The sequence below is a fragment of the Sus scrofa genome, chromosome 6, assembly GCF_000003025.6.
Source record: "Sus scrofa isolate TJ Tabasco breed Duroc chromosome 6, Sscrofa11.1, whole genome shotgun sequence".
In the NCBI taxonomy this organism is placed as follows: domain Eukaryota; kingdom Metazoa; phylum Chordata; class Mammalia; order Artiodactyla; family Suidae; genus Sus; species Sus scrofa.
In genome coordinates, this window is record NC_010448.4 from 62729398 (window position 1) to 62746131 (window position 16734).

At 49.1% G+C, this 16734-nt stretch overlaps 1 protein-coding gene across 4 annotated transcripts in view; it reads right to left on the reverse strand.

The window, feature by feature from the left end:
• Positions 1 to 10340, reverse strand: part of LOC102158443 (zinc finger protein 606) — a 44143-nt gene extending 33803 nt beyond the window's left edge. For 2 of the 4 annotated variants that reach the window (XM_013998897.2, XM_013998895.2), the window contains exon 1: positions 9187 to 10339. The gene's annotated coding sequence lies outside the window, so the exon portion shown is untranslated. Of the gene's footprint in view, positions 1 to 9186 lie in introns of all 4 variants that reach the window. The other 2 variants (XM_013998898.2, XM_005664934.3) reach the window with 2 other exon arrangements.

Here is a 16734-nt window from a genome sequence, read left to right on the forward strand (position 1 = left end):
AATTTCTCGCCAGCCACAGCCTCTGCTGATGGAGACTCCTGGATCTCAGGTCTGTTCTTACAGACTGGAAGGAAAGGACAACTGGTTTGGGTGCTTGAGAAAAAACTCCCAGCGTGAGAATGATGAGGTAAAAGCAATGAGATGTGCACAGACGAGCAGATGTTTTGAAATATCAGCTAAGGGTGGTCTCGTGATTAAGGATCTGGCATTGTCACTGCTGTGATGTGGGTTCAATTCCTGGCCTGGGAACTTCTGTGTGCCGCAGGCACGGCAAAAAAAAAAAAAAAAAAAAAAAAAGAAAAAATCAACTAAGGGAAGAGCAGAAACTTTGAGAGAAGAAGCCACTACGTGTACACCGGGAACAAGAGGAATCCACAGGAAGACTCATCAGCTAAGTGAGGAGGGGATGCTATCAGAGGGGAAAGAGCATGGAAGGAACACACAGTTCCGACGATAAAAACCTCAGTACAGCCACCTCTCTGTAATGCCCAGGTAAGCCCAATTCCCCTCCAGCTTCCTCCTTAATATCCATTCCTCCTACAACTGATGGCTTATTAAGCCTTCTAACAAACCAGTCTCACAACACCAAGAGGACGCCTCTGTAGACCTATAGCCCCCCAAGAACCCAGAGTCAGGGTCAAATCACCACAGCTCCCCCCGTTTTTCTCCCGGCTTCTTTTGTTCTCACTGCACATGACCACTTCCCCACGAACACACAGTTCCTGTCCGCCTGAGAGGCGGCCTATAACGTTCTCAGGTTATAGCAACTCTTCCCCTTTCCTCATCATTCAGGTCCCCACTCCCAGGTAACCTCCTCTGAGAGAGCTCCGGTCTCCCCTCCAATGAGTTCCTCCTCCTCTTCCCCCTCGCTGCCGCTTTGTCTGCTGCTTAGAGCTGTTTAATACTATTTATGGGAGTTCCCGTCGTGGCGCAGTAGTTAACGAATCCAACTAGGAACCATGAGGTTCCCTGCCCTTGCTCAGTGGGTTAACGATCTGGCGTTGCCGTGAGCTGTGGTGTAGGTTGCAGACGCGGCTCGGATCCCGCGTTGCTGTGGCTCTGGCGTAGGCCGGTGGCTACAGCTCCGATTCAACCCCTAGCCTGGGAACCTCCATATGCCACAGGAGCGGCCCAAGAAATAGCAAAAAAAAAAGAAAAAAAAATACTATTTACTGTCGCCTGGTTCTTTTGGTCCTGTGTTGACCGTCCCTGGACACCACATGGTGGAGGCTTTAGGGTCCACAGGGGCAGGGACCTCATCAGTCTGCTTACGCTGCTGCCCGGCACCCAGCACAGTCATGTAGCGCGGGGGGTGCCTGGGACAGGTCTGATGTGGACAGACCGGACTCACAACCATGCTCCCTGCAGCCTGACCCCTGTCGGGCGGGGAAACTCAGCCCCTGACGGTGGGAAAGAAGTTACGGAACTAACTGTGAGGAGGGCTTTGCAGTATCAAGCAGGACGAAAGAGGGACCCAGAAACCCGCCAAGGGCTTCTCTGATTCTTTTGCTGGACCCTAACTTCAAATGCAGAGGAAGAGGCTCCCTAAGCCGAGGCAAAGAACAGCTGCTGGGGTCCTGCGAGGTGACACAGCGTGGAAGACCTGAGTTCTGACACAGCTCGGGCTTCAGTAAGCACCCCAGGCATTCAGCCAAAACCTTCGAAAGCTACGCCCCAGAGGAAAGACCACGTCTAAGAATAAGGGCCACATCCAAAGACTAAAGCAAGATTAAAGTAACCCTACCTTAGTCACTCCTAAACCAAGCCCCACCAGGATTAGGGCGCTTTGTAATGACTTCACTGCCCACCAGCACAAAACTGACACTTGTCCGTAGAAGATGACAACCTACAGTCCCTACAACGCGTTATCCACAGTGTCCAATACACACACACACACAAGTGACGAGGCATGTAACAATCTGAATAAGGTGACACAACAAGAAAAACAAAGTCCATGGGGAACTATATCTAATCATTTATGATGGAGCGTGATGGAGGATAACGTGACAAGCGTGTATCCATGTACGTGTGAATGGGCCGCCTTGCTGTGCAGCGGAAAATTGACACAACACTGCAAATCAGCTGTAAAGGAAAAAATAAAAATCTTTTACTATTTTTTAAAAAGATAAATCAGAAAAAAGAAAAAAAAGTCAACAAAAACAGCATACCAAACGTTAGAAGTAGCAGGAAAATATTTTAAAATAACTGCTATAAACATGTTCAAGAATTTCATAGATAAAAACTGAAAAAAGAACCAAATAACAATTCTAAAATTAAATACAAATATAGAATCTGAAATAAACCATGAACAGATTTAACCTCGGACTGGACACAGGAGAAGACTATGAATTCAAGGCAGGAAAGTGGAAACGTCACGATGACGCCGAAGGAGGGAGAAGAAGGCAAAAGCGGAGCACTGGACAAGTGGGCTAACCCGCAGCTGGAGTTACAGCAAAAGAGAGAAAACGGCAGAGGGCATTTTTGGGGAGACAGGGGGAGAGCTTTCCTACACCGATTGAGGGCAACATCCCATGGATCCAAGAAGCTCAGCAAACTCCAAGCAGAATCATTCCGAGTAAGACCTCGCCTAAGACATCATAACCTATGAAAGCTGAATACAAAGGAGAACCTTTAGGGAGTTCCTGCTGGGGCTCAGCGGGTTCCAAAACCGACTAGTATCCTCGAGGATGCAGGTCTGATCCCAGGCCTCGCCCAGTGGGCACTGCTGTGAGCTGTGGTATAGATCACAGATGAGGCTTGGATCTGGCGTTGCTGGGGCTGCGGTGTAGACCAGCAGCTGCAGCTCTGACTGGACCCCTAGCCTGGAAACTTCCACACGCTGCAGATGCAGCCCTAAAAAGCAAAAACTTTAAAAGTAATCAGAGGGAGTTCCCACCGTGGCGCAGAGGAAATGATCTGACCGGGAACCACGAGGTTGCGGGTTCCATCCCTGGCCTCGCTCCGTGGGTTAAGGAACCGGTGTTGCCGTGAGCTGTGGTGTAGGCTGCAGACGTGGCTTGGATCCCACGTGGCTGTGGCTGTGGCGTAGGCCGGCGGCTGCGGCTCTGATTGAACCCCCAGCCTGGGAACCTCCATATGCTGCGGGAGCGGCCCTAGAAAGGGGAAAAAGACATAATAACACCAACCGTAATAGCAGGAGCAATAGCAGGAGTAAGAACATGTATGTGTATTTCCTGGCAAATGTTCTATCCCTAAGGTCTGAGATTGGTAACATTCACTTTTCCGTTTGTTAGTTTTTTAGGGGTGGAATCCGAGCTATAGATGCCAGCCTATGCCACAGCCACAGCCACGCCAGATCCCCAACCTGCTGGGCAAGGCCAAGGATGGCACCCGCATCCTCATGAATACTAGTCAGATTCGTTTCCACTTTGCCACAAGGGGAACTCCTAACAGTCACATTTAAACTGTCTAACTACCACTCAAAAAGGATCCAACCAGTTCTCACCTCAACTGTCATCAAGGTTACCTTTCGCCTGCTGCTGATCACCTATGGCGACAGAAGGCCAACCTCACAACTCAAGAATAGGGTGTCCTCGGAGAGTCAGCCGAGAAAGATCAACAAACAATAACTGAGATGGATCGCCTGTGTAAATAAATGTCAATTATTGTAAACATCCACCTCAAGCTCAATATGGGTGAGGGCAGCCTGATCTTGGGGAGAAAACACTGAAATGCGAGGTTAAGAAAGGAAGTCAGAACTTCATCAGTAGAAAAACGATCACAGTAAGAAGTAACTTGGATGGCGGCCTTTGCAAAACACTGGCCCCTGGCGCGTTCCTTCTGTTGGGCAGGTGACTTGGTCGGTACCCTGGACTGACAGCAGAGACATCCTGATGAGGGCTTGCTGCGCAAGGGCAGCAGCCTGCAGGGAGCATCTCAGGTTCTGGGCACTTGGCAGCGCATCTTTCAGTTCCTCGTCACCCCCCGGAACGTGCACAAGCAGCTGGTAGGGTCATTTTAAAGGATACGCGTGACAACTCAGTTTCTGCTTTGTTTTTTTCTTTTTAGGGCCCTGCCTGTGGCAGCTGGACGTTCCTCGGCTCAGGGTTGAATCAGAGCCGCAGCCGCAGCAACGCCGGACCCGAACCGCATCTGCGACCTACACCGCAGCTTGTACAGCGCCGGATCCTTATTCCACTGAATGCGGCAGGGATCGAACCCGCGTCCTCATGGATACTAGTCGGACTGTCAACCAGCTGAGCCACAGCAGGAACTCCTAGCTTCCACTTTTTCATGTAACATTTTATTGAGTCCATATTAAAGACTTAACAAGACAGAATAAAAAAGTGAAAAGTGACAGGCAGTGTGCGTTTAAACTTTAAAGCAGAGACACAGAAATGGAATCATCAATTCTCATTTCACTAACTTTTCCCCTGTACATCCACTCCACTCTCCAAGAACACTTCAGGAACGACACCCGACTTCCAGAGACAACCACAACACGCACGGAAGCCTCATCCAGGCCAGAATGACAGAAACAGAAGCCAGGAGTTTAAAATGATGACAGACTCTATCTGAAAGCTCCACTGGGTACAGCGTGTTTTTTAGACTATATGGAAATGATCAAGGAAGCCTGGATCTGCAGAAAGGAATGAAAAGCAACCCTAAACTAATGAATTAGGAAAAATGACTGTACGAAACTACCTTTAAAGTCCTTTAAAATAATAACGCCACAAAAAATTATTAAAAAAAATAAAATAAAAAATTTAAAAAATAAATAAATAAAATAAAATAATAACGCCCATGCAAAGCAAGAATAACAACATATAATCAGGCTTATACAATATGTAGAAGTGATACAAATATGACAACAGGGAAAATTGCAGCTATACCAATATATAAGTTTTTACACTGCACATTAAGTGGCATAATCGTAATTTCAGGTGGACTATGGTAAGTTAATATTTGTACTGTTAACCTTAGAGCAAATAAAACATGAGATTATACAATATTACAAAGACATAAAGCTAAGAAGGGATAAAAGGAGATGAAATGGAATAAATACCCAATTAATCCAAAAGAAGGCAGACCGGAAAAACAAAGGTACAAAGACCAGATGAGACACGCAGAATAACGAGGTGGTAGACGTTAACCCGCGCACGTCAGTAACTACACAATAAATTCAAATTTACTGAACAGTCAAATTAAAAAATAAGATGGCTAAATGGATTACAAAGAAAACCCAATTAAGCGCTGTTCACAAGACACTCACTTTAGCATTCAACATGTGAGTTGAAAGTAAAAATAAAAAGACATGCAGGAGTTCCCATCGTGGCTCAGCAGTCAACAAACCTGACTAGGATCCATGAAGATGAGGGTTTGATCCCTGGCCTCGCTCAGTGGGTTAAGGATCCGGCATTGCCGTAAGCTGTGGTGTGGGTCACAGACGCAGCTCAGATCCCGAGTTGCTGTGGCTCTGGTGTAGGCCTGGGGCTACAGCTCCGATTAGACCCCTAGCCTGGGAACCTCCAAATGCCGAGGGTGCAGCCCTAGAAAAGATGAAAAGACAAAAAAAAAAAAAAAAAAAGACATGTAATGGAGTCTACAGACTACAAGAAAGCCAGCTGGCTATATTAAGATCAAGCATAAAAGGCATTACCAGAGGAAAAGGACATTTTGCAGTGATAAGAGGGTATGTGCAACAGGAAGACCAAACAATCTGATCTGTCCGTAAGCCCAGCAACTTATCTTCAAAATACATGAAGCAAAAATTGATAAAAAACATCCAGAGATACAAACTACTACGTATACAATAGATAAACAATAGATAAGCAAAAGGATATACTGCACAGCACAGGGAAATACAGCCACTGCTTTGTAATAACTCTGAATGGAGTATAACCTATAAAAATACTGAACCACTATGCTGTACACCTGAAACTAAGAAAATTTTGTAAATCAACTGTAATTCAATAAAAAAATAAAGTTATGCTAGTTTCATAAAAATTATTTTTCAGTTTTCATCACAAGAGATAAAAATTACAGCTACGTGGTGATAGGTGTTAACTAAACTTATTTGGTGATCATTTCACCACACACGTCTATCAAAACATAACATCGTAGACCTTAATGTAACACGATTTTATATGTTGATTGTACCTCAGTAAAACTAGAAAAAAACTGATTGAAAAAGAGAAACAGATCCAATCATGGTTGGAAATTTATTTATTTTTATTGTTTTTTAAGGGCTGCACCTGCCACAGCATATGTAGGTTCCCAGGCGAGGGGTCAAACTGGACGGGAACGCCCATGGTTGGAAATTTAATACTCTTCTGCCAGTAACTGACAGAATAAGCAAACAAGAAAATGCACAAGAGGCGTTCCTGTTGTGGTTCAATGGTTGATGAACCTGACTAGCATCCATGAAGACGCGGGTTCGATCCCTGGCCTCGCTCAGTGGGTTGAGGATCCAGCGTTGCTGTGAGCTGTGGCGTAGGTCACAGATGTGGCTCGGATCCCGCGTTGCTGTGGCTGTGGTGTAGGCTGGCGTCTATAGCTCTGATTAGACCCCTAGCCTGGGAACCTCCATATGCCACGGGAGCGGCCCTAAAAAAACAAAAAAAAAAAAAAGAAGAAAGAAAGAAAAGAGGAGTTCCCGTCGTGGCACGGTGGTTAACGAATCCGACTAGGAACCATGAGGTTGCGGGTTCGGTCCCTGCCCTTGCTCACTGGGTTAACGACCCGGCGTTGCCGTGAGCTGTGGTGTAGGTTGCAGACGCGGCTCGGATCCTGCGTTGTGTGGCTCTGGCGTAGGCCAGTGGCTACAGCTCCGATTAGACCCCTAGCCTGGGAACCTCCATATGCCACAGGAGCGGCCCAAAGAAATAGCAAAAAGACAAAAAAAAAAAAAAAAAAGAAAGAAAAGAAAAGAAAATGCATAAGAATAAAGTGTGTGCAACACAACCAAGCTATTTAATTTAACTGACATTTATCAAACACTGTGCCCAACAAGAGCAGACTGTACATTCACTAAGATAGACCATTCAATAAACTTAAAAGGACTCAATTCATACAGAATATTTTCTTTGACCACAGTGGAATTAACCTAGCCATCAATAAAAAAAACTCATCATACTAAGAAATACAGTATGTTTTACAAACCAAAGAAGTCAGTTTCACATATGCAAAGACATGAGCAGTAGCAAAAATATAACAGATGAAAATGTGCAGGATGCAGTTAAAACAAAGCTCAAAGGCAAATGTGTAGCTATACGTGCAAGCATTCAAAAGGAAGGGTTACGATGAATGACCTAAGCTTCCATCTCAAGAAGTCAGGAAAAACAAAAGTAAACCGAGCAAAGGAAGGAAATAATAAAGTGGGGAAACCAATGGAATGAAGGAGAAAAAATACAGTCATGACAACATACGCATGCAGAGCATTCGATAAAAACACCCATCATGATAAAGGCTCAGCAAACCAGGAAGAGAGTAGCTTCAATCAGATGTTAGTTTTAGGTATGATTTCTACTGTTCCTTAATTTCATTTTCTAATTATTTGTTGCAAGTCCATCTTCAACCTACACACGGCTTGTGGCAACGCCAGATCCTTAACCCACTGAGCAAGGCCAGGGATGGAACCTGCATCCTTGTGGATACTAGCTGGGTTCTTAAGCCACTAAGCCACAACAGGAACTCCTAAAAGGAACGTTTTTTCCTATGAAATGGTAACAGACAACTGGATAGTTATAAGAAAAAATAAATCCTGGAGTTCCCATTGTGGCGCAGGGGAAACAAGTCTGACTAGTATCCTTGAGGACAGGGGTTCGATCCCTGGCCTTGCTCAGTGGGACAGGGATCCAGGATTGCTCTGAGCTGTGGTGTAGGTCACAGGCTCAGATCCCGCGTGGCTGTGGTGTAGGCTGGCAGCTGTAGCTCTTGTTTGACCCCTAGCCTGGGGACTTCCATATGCGGTTGGTGTGGCTGTACAATGCAAAAAATAAATAAACAAATGAATAAATAAATACACAAATCCCTTGTCTACTACCTCACACTTACATAAAAATTAAATCAAGGTGGAGATTACATTTTCATGTAAAAGCAAAAACTGTACAACTACCAAGAGGAAACAGGAGAATATATTTGGAGTTTTGGCACAGTCAAAGATTTCTCTGAACATTTAAGAAAAAAGGAAAGAAAGGAGTTCCCGTCGTGGCTCAGTGGTTAACGAATCCAACTAGGAACCAGGAGGTTGCGGGTTTGATCCCTGGCCTCGCTCAGTGGGTTAAGGAACCAGCGTCGCCGTGAGCTGTGGTGTAGGCTGCAGATGAGGCTCGATTCCCACATCACTGTGGCTGTGGTGTAGGCTGGCAGCTACAGCTCTGATTAGACCCCTAGCCTGGGAACCTTCACACACCACGGGAGCAGCCCAAGAAAAGGCAAAAAGACAAAAATAAATAAATAAATAAAAGTTTTTTTAAAAAGGAAAGAAAGAAAACACAAAACGCATAACCTAAAAGAAAAAAATAATAAAATCAGACCTTAGTAATCCATGACCCAGAAATTTCACCCCTAATTTTGCAAGAGCAATAAAAACACAGGTCCACTCAAAGCTCTGTATAAGAATGTTCACAGCAGCATCAGTCACAACAGCCCCAAACTAGAGCAAAGCTCAACGTTCATCAACAGAACAGATAAACTGCTGCTCATTCAAAAACTGAAATACTACTCAACAGGGTAATTCCAAAATGAAGATTAAATAAGAGCAGTATCAGGCAAACACAAAGTGGGGGAATTCTGTCACTGCGAAATAAATGACAAAGCGAGCTCTTTAGGCAAGAGGAAAATAAGCCTGGGAAGAATTATGCAAGTGAAGAGGAGTGAAGAGCAGGACAAAGGGTAGATATGAAGGAAATTATAAACAGGCTATAAAGATCCTGTCCCCATCCAACCCGGGCAGCATCTTGGGAGAGGCCTCTGTCCATCACCCATGGCTCTACCGCGGGTTCTAGCTGGGCACCGAGAGCTGGCTTGGGGATCCAGGGCCCTGTCCAAGGGAGCGATCAGGCTGTGAGGCTCCGGTTCACTGATCCCGCGCGCCCGGCCAGGTCACACCCGCTCTGCTGAGACCCCAAGCAGAAGTCGACGCAAGGCACAGCCCCGCCGCGTGACGAGATGCCCAAAGGTCTCCAGCACACGTCTCAGTGCAGCCATGTCCTCGAAGGTTACCTGCCCCCGAGATGTCACCCCTGTGTGCGCGCAAACAAGACCCTTTTCTTTGCAAAGCTCCCAGAAGGTCAGGGAAGGGCCACATGAGGACGCGAGGAAGGACTCTGGTGGACAGAGATGTCCTGAGCGCTCTGGCTTCCGAGAGGTACCTGTGGCTTTCCGGGGGTGCTGCGGGTGTGCCGCAACCATTTGGAGGGGTGCCTCCGTACTACCGAAACCTTTACCCCCTAAGAATCTCATTCACTTCTCGGGAAACGAGGGATCCTCCCCAAGTTCCGAAGGTACAGTCCGCCTTTGGGATTCCTCTTCCTCTTGGTGCCACCAGGTATAAAACGCCGACCACGTTACGAACGGTTGATGACGTTAACATCCGCCAGGGGTTCTCTGGGCTTGGGCGCAATACCGAGTCTCAGACAGAAACACCCGTAAACCTCGAAAGAGCCTAAGAGAGCAGCTGCTACTTCCTGCGGTGCTTTTAGTCTTTCCACGAGAGCCGGGGCTCAGAAAGCGCTCAGGTTTTGGAACACAGGTTACCTGCTTCAACAGAACCGAGGAGACATGAGTCCTCTTTGGGCAAATCTTTCCAGGCGATGAGAAGACCGGAACCGCGCGTCGCTTGAATGGGTGGACGCTCCACGCGGGTCACGCGTTTTCGCGCTGATACCTTCATGCGGCGGACACACTCGCGGACTGCAGACCAGGCGGCGTCCTCTACGTCCCTTCAGCCCTCCTCGGCCACGACGACAGGCGGAGGGTCCCCGGTTGGGGGAGACACGCCCTCCGGCCCTGGGTTCAGACCCCGTGGGTCAGGAGGGAGGGCGCGGCCACGCACCGGGAGCCGGGCTGCCAGGAGCCCCGCGGCCGAGGTCGCGACCAAGTCAGGGCAAGAAGCGAGGGGGCAGCGTCGAGGGCGGCCAGGCGCTCTCACGGGGGAGGAGCCGGGGCCGAGATGCCGGCCGGATCCGCGGCCCTCCGGAGGGGTACTCGGGACCCCAGGCCGCGGCGGCCTTCGGCGGGAACTACCACGGCCGGGAGGCCCCGCGGCGCCACCGCCGGACGTACGCGAGGGCGCCGCAGCCGCCCAGGAGAGGCCCGCGAGGGCGCCGGTGGACGGAGTCCACTTCCCAGTAGCCCCCGCGGCGGGGCGTCCCGGCCCACGCGAGCGCACGCGAGGGACGCCGGTGCGTGGGGTCGCCGCTGCGCTCACCTCCCAGGGGCTGTAGTGCTACGGCCGGACCGCCACCCGAGGGCGCCCGAGAGCCCGATGACATCTTCCAGACGGCACGGCGATAGGCGCGACCCCCAAAATGAGTGTGCGCGGCCGGACCTTGGCTGGAAATGGAGCTTTCCGGCATTCGGTCCAGGTTCCCGGGCCAGGGCTAGACCACACTTAGACCAGTTTCTCCTGCTGTAGGACACGGAAGCGACACTTGGGCGGGCGTCCACCACAGTCTGCGCGGCCCGAAGATGAGCGTTCTGGGTGTTCTAGGGACTCAAATTCACATTAGCCTTGTCCGCCAGGCGGCGTGCGTGAGTACTTAGAGCTTCTGACTACATCTCCCAGGGCGCTCCGCGATGCCAGTGGGTGGCTCCAGTCTGCGGCCCCTAGGCGCGAGGCATTTCGGGAATTGTAGTCCATTGTCTCCAGGCTTCGGGAGGCCGCTGACGACAGCCTGGTCTCCACACAAGCGGTGGACGATGGTGGAACCTCAGGAGAGTTCCCTTGTGGTGCATGAAGGGAGTCCGGTGCTTGGGTGGCCGCCGTGCTGGTTCTTCTGGCAATTATGACCCGGCTACGGGCGGAAGCAGGGGCGGGGGTCCAGAAACCTGACTACATTTCCCAGAAGGACGCGTGCGTGGCCTCCCCACCCACGTGAGTGCCCGCGGAAGCCCCCAGTGGGTCGGGTCACTGCTGTGCTTGGCCTCCTGGGAGCTGTAGTCCTCAATCCTGACCACAGACCTGGGGGTCCGCAGAGCCAGGCCACCTTTCCCCGAAGGACTGCCTATCGCGTAGTCCACACCTGAGAAATTCTTCCCTACCCCCACCCCCAAAAAGATGCTACCTTCAAAAATATACCTTAGTAGGGACAAAATAAATGTCACCTTGTTTGTTTTATAGGAGACATAGATTTACTTATCTGCCTTTTTTGGGCCACACCCGTGGCATATGGAGGTTCCCAGGCTAGGGGTTGAAGGGGAGCTCCAGCTGCCGGCCTACAGCACAGCCACAGCAATGAGGGATCCAAGCCGCATCTGCAACCTGCACCACAGCTCACAGCAACGTCAGATTGTTAATCCACTAAGTGACGCCAGGGATGGAACCTGTGTCCTCACGGATGCTAGTCAGATTCATTTCCGCTGATCCACGACAGGAACTCCTAGATGTGTTTATTCATTTTTTGGCTGGGCCTGAGGCATATGGAAGTTCCCAGGCCAGGGATCGAACCTGTGCAACAGCAGCTACCTGCACCATTGCAGTGACAATGCTGGATCCTTAACCACCAGGCCGCCAGGGAATTCCTGGGTTTTTTTTGTTTTGTTTTGTTTTTTTAATTTATTTATTATTTTTGCTTTTTAGGGCCGCACCTGTGGCATATGGAGGTTGTCAGGCTAGAGGTTAAATCAGAGCTACAGCTGCCGGCCTATGCTACAGCCACAGCAATTTAGGATCCAAGCCACCTCTGCGACCTACATCACAGCTCACGGTGATGCCAGATTTTTAACCCACTGAGTGAGGCCAGGGATCGAACGCACAACTTCATGATTCCTGAGGGCACAGCGATTCATTTCCACTGCATGAGGAGGGGAACTCCCCTGTTATTTTTTAATGGTTAAAATTTTTCCCAACTAGCAGCAGTGACTGTTATTAGCAATGATTGTGGGCTGAGTTAGATTCCCCTCAAAATTCACATGTTGAAGCCCAACCCCCAGTATCTTAGGAAGCATCTATATTTGAAGGTTAATAAATAGGAAATGAGTAATTAAGGTACAAAAATGTCAAAAGGGTGGGCCCTGATCCAATCTGACGGGTGTCCCTATAGGAAGAGATGAGTAGGACACACACACAGGACACAGCCTCGCGGGACTTGCCCAGAGGGATGACCACACGAGGACAGAGGGAGAGGGCAGCCACCTGCAAGCCAATGAGAGGCCTCAGAAGGAAGCAATGCTGTCAGTACCTTGCTCTTGAATGTCCAGCCTCCAAAACTGGGAGAAAAGTAGGGTCTGCTCTTTCAGGCATCTGTCTGGGAGTTGTGTTGCAGTGGCCCTGGCCACCTGAGATGACAGTCACCACCCTTTCTACCATCCCTGCCTTTGACGATTAAATTGCTGCTTTGAAACACAGTGGGCACCCCCCCCCAAATGGAAAGACCCAGGAACCCACGGTTGGTGAGGGTGCATTCAGTGCTCCCGCCCTAAGCCCGGCCCTTGTGGACACATTACCTCTCCTGGCAAGAGGGACTTTTCCGATGTGATTAAGGGAAGACTCTTGACGTGAGAAGCTGCTCCCGTATTAACCGGAAGGATTCAAAGCCATCAGGTGAGCCCACATAAGTGAGAAGGAAAAGAAGAGAAGGCTGAAATGCGGCGGCAAACGTGAAAAGACTTGGAGTGGGGGTGGGGGGAGGGCTGCCTTGGAAGATGGAAGGAGACCCTGGGGCAGGGGTGCAGCAGCTTCTAGAAGACTGGAGGGCCCCTGGCTGACAACCCGCAAGGAAACAGGGTCCTCGATCCTACCACTGCAAGGAGATGAATTCCGCTGACAACCTCCATGTCCTGCGGGACAACCTACAGGACTAGGTCCTTGCCCTGAACAATTAGCAAAGGATACAGCCCTCCCGACACACTGATTTTAGCCTCTTGAGACCCGAGATGGAGGCCTGGCTGAGACGTGCTATACACGGAACTTCAACCAACAGAAGCATTTGGAGATAATAAATGTGTGGGCTTTTTGTCTTTTGTGGGGTTTTCTTGGTGGTTTTTTTTTTGGTCTTTTTAGGACCACACCCACAGCACATGGAAGTTCCCAGGCTAGGGGTTGAGTCGGAGTTGTAGCTGCCGGCCTACACCATAGCCACAGCAACACAGGTTCTGAGCCACATCTGTGAGCTACACTGCAGCTCCCCTCAATGCTGGATCCTTAGCCCACTGATCAGGCCAGAGATCGAACCTACATCCTCATGAGGTTCTTAACCTGCTGAGCAACAGTGGGAACTCTTGCAATCAGATTCTTAATCTGCTTCATCCCAGTGGGAACTCCAGTCCATTTTATAAATAGCGAAAAGCAACCAAAATTTCGAGGGCCCACTAGGTACCAGCTGGCCCTGCCCTAAGAGAGTTACACAGACAGAGTCATTTTGTCCCCATGTCAAGTCCAGAAATGCACAGTGGCCCAACACCCATTTTATAGATGGGGAAACGGGGGCTCAGAGGGAGGAAGCCAGGCATGGATCAAATACTTCAGGTCTCCAGGAATCTCCAAACTTTATCATTCTCAGTCATTGCAGGGTATTATTTATTATTATTTGCTTCTTAGAGAAAGTTCCCGGGCTAGGGGTCGAACAGGAGCTATAGCTATCAGCCTACGCCACAGCCGAGTCTGCGACCTACACCACGGCTCACAGCAACGCAGGATCCTTAACCCACTGAGTGAGGCCAGGGATCAAACTCAAGTCCTCATGGATACCAGTCAGGCTCCTTACTGCTGAGCCGAAGTGGGAACTCCCCATCTGATTCTGATGCATCAATAAATCTCTCTGGTTGACTGACTTGGCCTCACGTGTTCCTCCTTCAGTGAACCTAACACTTTCCACAGACTTTCTAAAGCTACAAGGGCTGGTTCACACCATCCTTTGTGTTTTTGAACAAAACTACTCCCTTTGTCTTTGATAAATGAAACTCAGGGGAGTTCCCTTCATGGCTCAGTGGTTAATGTGCCATAGGTGCAGCGCTAAAAAGCAAAAAAGAAAAAAAAAGAAGAAAGAAACTGAGCCTGTCGGCTGACTGAGTCATTTGTGCATCATTCCCAGAATGGCCTTGACCACTAAACTTTTCACCTAAGTACCTCATTTCTCCTTCAAAGAAAACTCAGAGGAAAGCAGTTGCCAGCGCTCTGCCCTGTGCAAGCATTCTGCCGGGCGGAAAGCTGATGGCCACACACGGTGTTACCTCCTGAAGCCCAAGCATCCTGGTCACACCTCCCCAAAGTGTCAGAAACAAACGCATTCATTAACACGACTCATTTCCATGCCATCCTGAAATACACACACATAGGAAGTCAAGGTAGAAATGATAAATGTATTCTTTGAGACCAGCCTTTCAGGGGTTATAGCGTCCTTAGATATTATCCCAGGATCCAAAGACCATCAAATAATGACCTGAAATTGGGATGAATCCAATTTCTTAAAGTTAAGTTAGGTTCTTAGAAATTATCCTTCACTTGATAATCCATGGATCAGAATTACCACTGATATAAAAATGTATCAGAAAAAAAATACAGCGTTGCCATGAGCTGTGGTGTAGGTCGCAGACATGGTTCAGATCTGGCGTTGCTGTGGCTGTGGCGTAGGCTGGCAGCTACAGTTCTGATTAGACCCCTACCCTGGGAACCTCCGTATGCCATAAGCGCAGCCCTAAAAAGACAAAAGACAAAAAAGAAAAAAAAAAATCCCACGGAAAATAGCAAGTGTGGGTGAGGATATGGAGACACTGGAGCCCTGTGCACTGTTGGTGGGAACATAAGGTGGTACAGCTGGTTGGAAAACAGTCTGTCAGTTTCTCAAAATGTTAAGCATAGAACTACCATGCATCCCAGCAAATCCTCTTCCTAAGAGAAAGGAGAAAACATATCCACACAAAAGCTTGCACAAGAACATTTATACAGCATAAGAGCCGAAAAGTGAACCAACCCCAAATGCTCTCTACTTGGTGAAGGGTTAAACAAATTTCAGTATATCCATACAGTGGAATATTATGCAATCATAAAAAGGAATGAAGTTCTGGAGTTCCCGTTGTGGCCCACCGGTGAACGAATCTGACTAGGAACCATGAGGTTTTGGGTTCCACCCGTGGCCTTGCTCAGTGGGTTAACAATCCAGCGTTGCCGTGAGCTGTGGTGTAGGTCGCAGACACAGCTCAGATCCCGCGTTGCTGTGGCTCTGGCATAGGCCATCGGCTACAGCTCCGATTTGACCCCTAGCCTGGGAACCTCCATATGCCACGGGAGTGGCCCAAGAAATAGCAAAAAGACAAAAAAAAAAAAAGACAAAAAAAAAAAAAAAAAAGAAAGGAATGAAGTTCTGACACAGGCTGCAACATGGATGAAACTTTAAAACATTAGGCTGAGGAGTTCCCATTGTGGCGCAGCAGAAACGAAACCGACCAGGAACCATGAGGTTGTGGGTTCGATCCCTGGCCTCCCTCAATGGGTTAAGGATCCAGCGTTGCCGTGAGCTGTGGTGTAGGTTGCAGACGCCGCTCGGATCCCTCGTTGCTGTGGCTCTGGCGTAGGTCGGCAGCTACAGCTCCAATTGGACCCCTAGCCTGGGAACCTCCATATGCCTCAGGTGCGGCCCTTAAAAAAATAAAAGACAAAAAATAAAATAAAACATTAGGCTGAATGAAGGAAGCCAGACAGAAAAGGTCACGTATTGTATGACTTAGCTTCTATGAAATGTCCAGAACAGGCAAATCCAGAGAACTGAGGTCCTCGCAAAGACGCGTACACAAATGTTCACGGCAGCTTGGCTCATAACGACTCCAGAACAGAAACAACCCCAGATTTTCACTAGCAGGTGCATGAGGAAACGAACCGTATATCCATATACCCAGGTAAGGAACCAGATACTGTTCAGCAATGGAAAACAACCCACCCCCACCAACGGCCCCCGGCCCCCGTGACACACACACACACACATAGCAATGTGGGTGAGTCCCACACAGGCCAAGTGGGACTGGAACTGCAAAAGTATATGCACCACATCACCCATTTGTAGGAAGTTCCAGAAAAGGTAAAACCAGTCCACGGTGTTGGACCTCAGGATAGTGTTCCGAGACTCCGGACAGCTGTGCACTCGGAGTGTGAAGCTGTCGCACTGTCACTGGCAGCGCTATTCTGGGACATATCACACTAAGAAAGACATATATATTTTAAATTTTTTAACAAATTAATTATGAGGCACACTCATAGTCGGAGAGAAAAACGTTGGTGGCTTGTCCAGTATTTCTACCTTCCGTCTGACAGGCGAACTCCAAACGGAGCGCGTAGCACAGCACCACTCGGAAGCCCGGCAGACACTGTGGGTCCAACGCCGGCGCTTTCGACGCGACGGCCTGTTGCCATGGCGACCGGCTCCCAGCTGGTAAAATTTGGGCTCCGTGGGGGCAGGGCACTCACCAGAGGAGGCTTCCGATTGGCCCCTGCGTCAAGACGCCAGGGCTTGATCCTGCCTCGCGCGGCGCGCGGGCCTCTGGGAGTTGTAGTTTGCGCGCCCCGAGGTGCCGCCGTGATGCTGCTGCCCTGGCCCCACAAAGCCTGCAGGCTGTGAG